This window comes from Coccinella septempunctata, chromosome 2, assembly GCF_907165205.1.
Source record: "Coccinella septempunctata chromosome 2, icCocSept1.1, whole genome shotgun sequence".
Lineage (NCBI taxonomy): Eukaryota > Metazoa > Arthropoda > Insecta > Coleoptera > Coccinellidae > Coccinella > Coccinella septempunctata.
In genome coordinates, this window is record NC_058190.1 from 22202182 (window position 1) to 22212532 (window position 10351).

Here is a 10351-nt window from a genome sequence, read left to right on the forward strand (position 1 = left end):
TATTGTGGATATTACAGATGTTGGTTTCTCTCCCTTACAATCTATTTTTATAGATGCAGCATTTGTACTATGGACTTTTTTCAGCAATGAAATACTGAAATATTCATTTAACTTGCTGCATATAATAACCAGTTTGTCGGTTCGAATATTCAAATTCTCACGAATTGAAATGATCTTAATCAATATTTCTGCCATACATTCCAGTCATAGTAGATAGATAAGTTGAAGTGCTGTAATCCGGTGGCAAGCATGCTATCCGGGATTTACTGTTCTTTACTCAGTAGATAAGGTACGCCCACTGACCAACTATCATCTTGTATTTTGAGTAATTCGGCGAAATGAAATATCATGTGATATTTTGAATATTCTGCGTCTAAACTTTTTGATTCTTTATATAATTTTCACAGATTCATTGATTCCATTAGAAACTTCTCTAAAAAATTTGTTCAGTTATTTTTTTTTTCAGTAATAATTGAAATGACTATTCCATATCATTCTTCGTTTAAATCAGTTCAATGAAAATTCATAACATAAATTCAACCTGTATATATGCAATAGCCCATACAATCAGACTCAATAGAGTCTGTTTATCTCTCACCTGAGTGTTTTCAGATACAAAAAAAATCTATGAAATTTCCATTTCAATAAATTGAACACATATAATTACACGAGTGAATTGAACACTTTGTGCAAACGGACCGTGAAGATCCTGAAATAATGAATCAACAGAATTTAAGCAAATATTGAAAACAAACGTGTTTAATAACGATTGATTTTTCATTGTTTGTGATTTTTCTGACTCTATTCACGGAATAACACATATGTATACCACAATATCAGAAAAAAAATCAAATATAAGGATGACCCCAAACTTGAAAAAAATGTTTTTTTCTGGTTTTCTCCGGTCCAATAGGTCATATATACGAATGTATAGTAATGTATACAAAAAAAATGCTACCTTAAAAATGTCCCCAAACTTGACAATTTACATACATATATAAATATATATATATATATATATATATTTGAAAAGCTAATTTTTTTAGAATACTATCAAATCAAAAAAAGAATACATTCGTATTTGAAATAACGAAGTTGTTTTTTTCCACCCTTAGTACAGAAGATAAAAAAAAAATTGAATACAGTGTCTGATTCCTTGTGAAAAAGTGCCTGTAGAAAGTTTAATTTGTTTTCAGATATTCTCGAAAATGAAAAAGTTATGGCACATTTTCGAAATCGATGAAATATCAAAATTTGGTTATATCTTCAAAATAAATGAATATATCGTGAAACGGTTTCCACTATTGGACTTTTCTTGAAAATCGAGCCCAGGACTCCTTTCAACGTTTTGTTCTATCTAGTCTAGAAGTACCAGAAACAGCCAAAATCAAGCAATTTGGGATACCCTGTACAATGACTATATACCAAATATACCCCCCGGGGGTATATAGTCACTGTATCCAAATGTAGATTGCAGCAACATGGTGATGACAGTTCGAATCCTTTCATTTAGAGGTTATACATCCAGGTTAGTTAATTCGCCTACTTCTTCGTAACCAATTTGAAATGTACAAAAACTTGACCGTGCTATAAGGACGAGGTACTTATGTCCGTAAACATTGACTAAATGTTTATTTCATTGAGGAGAATAGCAAAAACTGACGGCTTCATAAGAAAGTCGTTATCGAAGATTTGCTCAAAGGATGCAAATTATAACAACTTCACTAAGCTTTCTCCATTGTCACGAGATAGATTGAGATATTTTCAACAGATCAAGATATATTTTTTATGAAAACTCTTATTAAAACACCAAAATATTCTCCGTTCCAAGAAGTAAACAAACTAAAGTGCATTAACTTTTTATTTACAAAAATTGACACCAGGGAGGTATCGCTTGTTTGGAATTTCCAATACTCTGTGCACATTGAGCGTTCCCATCTTATCAATCGCCTTGGCATCCCACACATGGCGATCTTGCTTTTAGGACGATAGCAGAAAAAAACAATGGGGAATAACACCTCGAAAAATTCAGATGTAACAAGTTCAGGTGTGGTAAACTCCAAATTCATTGTGGATGAACAAGACATATCAAAATGCCAAATGACATCCGTATCTTGATGTATTGCATAACTGGAGCCGTTTGCGTGATCCTGGTCTTGAAAATAATGAAGAAATACAGGAGAGATGTGAAAAAGAATCTAACCCGAAGTATGATGTTGAGGGCTGCACTAGAAGTCTAGATGTAAGAGCCTATCTGGTACATAATACCTTCAAAGTACGGGTAGAGAAGAATTTCAAAAGAAGAATAATTCCTGTAAATTCAGCAAATTTCGAGTTACGTGAAATACATAGGTGCCTAGGTATGTCGCAAAACTTTTCGCTGATTAAGAACTTTCACATAATTCATGTTTTGATTAAGAAATTAATTGTTCTATAAGCAGTTTTCGCTTATGAAAAAAACTGGGTCGATTTTGTTTATATTGTTTCATCACCATGCCCAAGTATTTTCACGATTATTTATTAGGGAAATAGCTTTTATACTATTTTTACTACATGGAATGAGGCCAACCTGTATTTCAAAAATATTCATGCTCCCATTGTTAGAGAATCTTAAAAATTTTTAAAAATAAATTCCAAAATCGTCTGCCTTTAGAAACGAGGTTGTGAATAATTTTATTTTCATTATAAAGATTTTACTAAAAACCTTATTCTCTATTGGTATGAATGTAATGAGAATCAAATATGCATTCTGAAAATACTTCATCGAAGGTAAGAGATAGATTCGTCAGATCTCTTCAGGTTCTAGGAAAAGACGTTAAAATCACCAGTTTATGCACCAAACAGATTCATATAAATATCAGTGAATGATAGTTGTGAGGGCGATATTCCTAAAGCAGATTTCTTCAATTTCGCAAGAAAAATATTATCCTCAGAATTTGATGGATTCCCTTTCCCTGATAGATTGTAATCAAATTGCTGCACTATCATTGTTACAATCGAACGCAAATGGAAATGGAGATAATGCGGTAGCTAATGTGAAAACGAGGCTGATCGGGAGAGCTATGCATCTTATAACAGAGGATGATTCTTTATCCGGTGAAATTAACGAATTAAGGACCGGAATAAAAACTGAAAGCTCCGAATTGATATAGCGAAGCTCAGTTACTTGCGAATAAACAGAACGGAGAAGATATGTATATCGAAATTTGCAGTAAAAAATTGATAACTTATTCATTCACTTGAAACAAGCTTATACAGGGTGTCCCACCGCAAATGCCTATTAGAAGTTTATGGAGAAATAATAATTCGATAACTTCCAAATATAGTATGAAGATATATAAGTTATTAGGGTTTTCACTCCCAATCTCTGAAACAAAATCAATTAAAAATGGAATCAACGATTTGCTCCTGCGTAAATTCCTCCCAGAATAAATTTCAATCGATATATAAGTTAGTCAGTACATTTCTGAAATATTTTCAAATACCAATGACTTCCTGTTGTACCAGAAATGGCACCAAATTTGTTATTTCAAATTTTATTTATATTTTCAAATTTCACTCTATACAGGTTTTTGACTCGTACATACATTTTAACAGTAGATTCTTCAGGTCAAAAGTAACACTATTTTCCTTTACCATTCTTTCCGAATCGGCTCGGTTTAAGAGATACAGGCTGTTGAAAAACCATAAAAAACCTATATTTTTATGATAACTCACGCACGGTTTTATCGAATGAAATGAATATAGTTTTTCATTTATTCGATGAACGCAAGATATCACCCACGTCTTCCATTATTCTCATTAGGAACATTGCGTACCATTAAAATACCAAAAATTCAAAGGATCCAACTTCTAAGACAAAGTTGGACGCTATCAAATGAATATTTGAACGTTTTTAAAATAAAAGTATTCTTCATAGTTTCTCGTACCTATTATGCACCATTTTCGAGTTTGGTGTTCAAAAATTAAAAAGTATCTGAAAATTTGAAAATTGGTTATTTTGGCTACATACAGGTGGGCAAAATTCGTTGTCTACTGAGAGGATCTCGAGAACTATAACAGCTAGAAGAAAACGGGTGACACATTTCCGAGCTCATTTTCGGAGAAACAAAGAATGGTAAAACCACAGTTTGACAATTTCGTAAAGTTCTCATAACTTTTTTGTCTTTAAAGTTACAAACATGTAACTTGAATCTTCTACAGGCACTTTTTTACGTAGAATCCACTGATGAGCTCAAAATATTTTTTCATTTCGAATCATTAGGTGAACTTTCATTTTTTTAAATGCAAACTTCTATTAAATTTTTTATTTTTGAATAAAATCTTTTGTCAGTAGATTCTACGTATAAAAGTGCATAAGAAGGTTTAACTTTCAGATCTGTAACTTCAAAGACAAAAAATTTATGAAAACTTTTCGTAATCGTCAAAATCCAAATTTTTGTTTATAACTCGAAATCTAAAAATGAAAGGCCGATTCTGTTTTTGGATTTGGATTAGTCATGAAAAAAGAGCTAGAATGTGCTATAGTTCTCGAGATCCCATCAGTAGACAACGTATTTTGCTCATCCTCTACAACGCTGCTTAAAAGATCAACGGATGTGTAGTGTCACAGATTTAGCTATTTATTCTGAAGGTTATTTTGTTTTTCCAGGGGTGGCAAAGCTCATTATGAAAACTTAAAATGGCTATATCTTTTAATCAGGGCCTAATCGAAAGAAATGGCTAGAAAAAAGGGTTTCTTTTGAAAAAGGGTTTCTTTTGACCTCAAGACTCTGTTGAAATATTTGTAGGAGTCAAAGACTCACCCTCTATTTTAAAACATTTTCGCATGTATCTTTGAATTCCACATTCATTCCCTACAGCCATCTTGATCAGTTTTCGAGTTATTCATCGTTTTTTGAAAAAAAAATATAAATGGAGGCTTGTAGAAGACTGAGAATTTCATTAAAGCGCCACGCACACTTTCAGATCTGTATTTTGAACTCTGTTACCGAAAATATAGGTACGTATTTCAAGTCGTTATGTAGAGAACATTACTTTTTGATATAGGTACAGGAAGATCAAAAGAGAGTCTCAAAGTTGGAATACAAAAAAAGGACAAAAATCGATTTTTTCAAATATAAACACTATTTATATATTTCACCCATATATCAATTTGTAGTATCCAAAATTTTCCATTCTCAAGATATTCGGGAATGACTGAAGTTACTGAGTATGATCTATGTGACATGTTCTAAAAAAACTCATTAATAGATGCAAAGATTAGTTATTTGTGCAACCAGTGGGTAAAAGCATTTTTTTTTGTAATGAGCGCAACGATCAAAGCGAGATGGGCAAAAGAACGCGAAATACGAAAAATAGTGTAGCCAGCGTGTTTCACACAATATTTTTTTCTAATTTTGGATAGGATGTTGCTATGAATTCAAATTAAAAGTACCAAAAACGTCTTTGAAAGCTTCCCTCGGAGATTCCTTTAAAATCGTCTAGTGACGGAAATGTTTAAATTGTTCACTTCGTTGCTATGGAAGCAAGTATTGTATCCACTGTCTCCACTGAGCCATACTCAAAAAAGAAAGCCGAGAGAGATAGTCAATAGAGTGTCGGGCCTTTTTGTCTGCTATAGGGCCAATTTTTCCATGTAGTAAATATTTTGATAACGATGATGATAACGATTTTATTATATTCTTATTCTATTCCAAATTATCATTACCAGAATAATCTTTATTCCTTTTTATCATTCGTCACAATAACACCATTGTTTCCTTCACGAATATCCTCTCAGAAAAATATCAATACAAAAAAAGAACTAACGAAAAGTGTTTTTTTTTTATTTCGTATGTGCACCCCATTTTCACGTCTCTTTTAGATTATCACCATCAAATCGGTATAAATAGCAAAGTTCATGAACATGCATATATTCGAGGCTCTTTTCTCGTTAACATAAGAAAAATGCAAATTCATGGCTGAATGGAAGGAACCAGACTATCAAAATGTCATAAAATTATTATGCCTCGCAATTATTGACATAGAATTCCACACTATCAACAAAAGAACATGCCAAAATTACGAGAATTCATCACACCAGCATATCAAATCATTACATAAAATAACGAATTGAAAATAATGCCTGGAATTTTAATAAAATATTATATTTTATGAACAAAAAAACAAGGAAAGCGGTATTAGTTCCTTTTCTCTGTTAGACGGTTTTGAGTGCTGTGACGAAAGCTGAATTGCTGCATCACAAAGCTCTGGACCCTTTTCTCATCGATTGAGGGAATTGTAATCTGAAAATGAAAATCGACAATTTTAGGTATCTAAAAATTCGATGTTTCTATTTTTTCATCTAAGCTTATCAAAAGTCCTAACAGTGAAATTTAAACTATTTAGGTGAAAATCTGGGAAGAAATCACATAAATCTACTGATTTGCATGTTCCTAAAATAATTTATTTTTGTTTATATCTCAAACTTAGCATAGAAAATATCTTACGATTGCTTTCATTTCACTAATTTTCAATTCTGAGAAAAAAAATTATTTTGCTTTTCTTGTTCAAAAGATACATACTGGGAATATTCATTCCATATTCCCATCGGATTGTATGTCATCATTATACTTCGCCATGCCTAGGATAAAAGCATCAGGAAATATCAAGAGATTGATTTATGGAACCAATAAGAACTCATAGGTATTTGTAGAGTCTAAACAACATCAGTAAAAAATGTTTGGTACATCACCGCGGTGAGGTAGCGGTGATGTACCAAACATCGAAACGAAGACTCACTAGAGAATTGTTGGCTACAAATAGGTACAATGGAATGATCTTCAGGTATTGCTATCATCCACTTTTCCTACAGCTCTGATTTTTTTCAGTGGGAAACTGAAATTTACATGAAGTTACTCTTATATTCTATAAATATAAACCTTACAATATCACCTACGGAAAGTAACACTCTCTTCAGGACTCTATTTACATTTGCATGATTTAATACAGCATTTTTGCACCATTGTTTTGAACATAATGATAATTATTTTCATTTCCATTTTGATTATAGTTCAGTGATCGTATCATCATCAGCTGCGAAATATTTTACTTCACGTCGTAACTGCTTGCGAAAAGTAAAACATTTGAAAACGTCAATGAGTTTTAAAAGGTGTCACTTTCAATGTCAAAATAAGAGAAAAATATTTTGAAATATGGTCATATTCTTATGAATGCGCCAACATAGATCATATTCAATATCTTATATATTCCTAGAATTATTCCCGAATAGCACGAAAATGGAACATTTTGGATATAGGGAACTCTTAAACGACTCCACTTATTTTTACCTCACAAATTGATATGTAAGTAAAAAAAAATAGTGTCTCCATTTGAAAAAAATTGATTGTTGGCCTTTTTTGTATTCCAACTTCGAGACTTTTCTTTTATCTCCCTGTAGGTATATCATGAATATAAATCGTTTATTTTGGTTCCCCGAAAATCATCTTCTGACCAGAGGAGGTATAGACTAATAATCGATTATCGACTAGTCAACGAAAAACTAATCCATATTAATAAAAGAGGATCTATGGTTTACTTCAAAATGCTTTATTGTTCAAACGATCGTACCAAATTGGACAATTCTTTTTTTTGTTGTGTTTATTATTGTTAGGGCAAGGTTTATATAACAAAATATTCCCAAAAAAAATTGTACAGAACAGAAAAAAAGGCATTCCTTTTTCTTACGACCAATCGAGCAATCATAGAGTACTTATAGGTTTTCGACACATTTTTGTTTATAGAGTATCATCCACAGCACGTCTCCTTTACTCATATGCCACATTGTCACACAATCACGATGAGTTAGTTATTATTATCTACCCTAGAAATAATTTAAATGGCAAAACTAGGTTTGCCGGGTCAGCTAGTACCATATAAATTTCCTTTGAACAGGATAGATTGTATCCTAAACCAATTTGGTAGAGCAAAATGGTTCTCTGTACTTGACTTGATTTATGGTTTTCATCAAGTAGGACTGCAAGATTCCAGAGATTTATCACTAGTTTTTCAGTAGATAGCATATTTGGGGTCTCGAAAGATATGGAATTCACACTAACATGACTGTTGGTCACGAAAAAACTTATCTGCTACAGGATTTTTATCTGTGGAAGAGTTTGTGCAATTATCGGCAAAATTTGCTCTCTGCTAGGTCCAGTATACCCTTTGTTATTGTTTTTATTTTTTAATGATTGGTGAACTGGCGACCACGACCTTGTCCATAATTCTTTTCCGCTGAATTGAAATTCTGCTTGTTAGGATTCTCCTTGCGGTCACGACCTCGATGTGAATGGTTAGAATTTCCTTTCTGATTAAAATCATTACGATTCAGATTGAAATTTTTCATGTGAAAATCTTTCTGGCTAGATGTTCGAGCTGATATTTTTATAAGTTCCTCTTCCACAGCTGATGCTACAACATCTTTAAAATTTCTTGTCAATGATTGTTCTGATTTCCGTATTCCGTAACCCATTGGAAAATGCGCCTAGAGCAATTTTTCCATTCACGTTGGCTAAAACAGGTAATGCTTCAGGTGCATTATCTGCTTGAGCGATAGCTAAATTGACGGACAATTGTTCAACTAGTTTAGCAAAATTTTCTATTGTTTTATTTTGTTGTTTCTAATTATGGAGGTGGGTTGATAACGCTGCTGTTGACTTTTTAGTTATGAGGGTTTTTTCATATCTAGCGCCAAATCTTCAACTTTCTGATACCCTTTCGTCAACATTAATTTTTCATTTGCAGTCAATTTAATTTTAAGAACATAATTAATCCGAGAATTTTGATCATCGAGCATATATTTATATTCTTCCGCGTTAGTAATAGCTGGCAATAAAGAGGATGCTGTCCTCAGACCTCAAATCAAATTTTTCAGTCATCTGTATGACGTTTATTTTCAATTAATTTAAATCCTTCGTGAAGCAATTTCCTAGACCCTGAAAGTAAATTTTGTATGATTGTTCGGCGAGCTCTCAATGCTTTGAAAAAATTTGGTTTCGACTTGACAATTTCATTCAACTTGTTAAATTTATATTCTAACTCAACTAATTAATTGGGAAATTTATTGACTCTATCGTCCGGCTCTTTTTTATATTTTCAAGGAATTTTAGGAGCACACTACATAACTCAGCAAATAGTTCATCACTTTCCATGGACAATCAGATATAACAAGGGAAAAATTCTTACGGTTTTTTCTTTACACTAAATCCTGGTGGCTTCTCCTGACCTCGAGTTGTACCTTTTCTTCTCAATAGCTTTTTTGACCTTCCAATACAAATACATAACGGTTCCAATACATAGTAGCAGAAATGCTACTATTCCTGGGATTTCTGGTGTTGACAGGACAATTAATGGAGTGCATGGCTGCACTATTTCCTGTTTGGGCAATGAACCTTTTCTTGCTTTGATTGTCCTGATCCCATCTTGGCTTGGCGGTAAATCTATGGACTTATCTACCCATATACTGATGAAAACCATGGACCTCCAACTGAATAGGACTGGCAGGATCGCCATGTAATGTACTCCTAGCTAGAGTAGGTTCGGTCAATCGTTTATACGGATGGCGAATAATTCTCTGCAGACTCATCAAAGGGTGTTTATTTCTCAAGTCATACTGAACGGATCGCAGTAATAATAACTCAAATTAAGGATTTGGATCGAATTAGTATATTCAATAATGAATGAAAGAATCATTGAATACTGAATGAATCCTCTCTAGCCAAATGCTGTCTATTCTTTATACGTTGTTTACTTGTTGTATTTATAATAACATCATGAATTGATAAACATGATCGACAATGGTTACAAACATACAGATGATGTAAGGTTATACAGGCCTTGCCGTCTCACGTATGAAAATATACAGGTTGTTCAAATTGCATTCAACCGTCCAAATTCGGCCATTCGCAAATCACCGGGGCTATTCGTTCAACGCTAGTTTTCGTAGGTCGTAAACTTAACTTTGATGTATTTTTAAAGACCTTATTTCAATTTGATAACTATTGAGAGGGTCCTTATTGGTCTGGGTTAAAGAGACTCAATATAACAAAATGTCGACGTTTCGATTTATTTAAAGTCGTCTTCAGGGCTATTGTCAGTTGGTCTCCATTGTCATCTTCAGTAATAAATAATCGAAGGATGATGATATGATCACAGGCATACTACGGAATCTAACTCGAAATAATCAGTAAAGTTAACGCTAACGTTAACGCAATAAACTGATGAATGCGCATGCGTAAATGCTAATTATAACATTAACGTTTACGTTCATGGCAGCAGTTTAACTCTCTACTATCCAGTGCGAGATATCAAA

The 10351-nt window shown here is 32.9% G+C and overlaps 1 protein-coding gene across 1 annotated transcript in view; it reads right to left on the reverse strand.

Annotated features, from left to right (window-relative positions):
* The window catches only part of LOC123308375, a 31315-nt gene extending 21952 nt beyond the window's left edge, over window positions 1-9363 (reverse strand). Inside the window, exon 1 of the mRNA XM_044890994.1 lies at window positions 9226-9363. The gene's annotated coding sequence lies outside the window, so the exon portion shown is untranslated. The remainder of the gene's footprint in view (window positions 1-9225) is intronic.
* Between the last annotated feature and the right edge of the window lie 988 nt (window positions 9364-10351).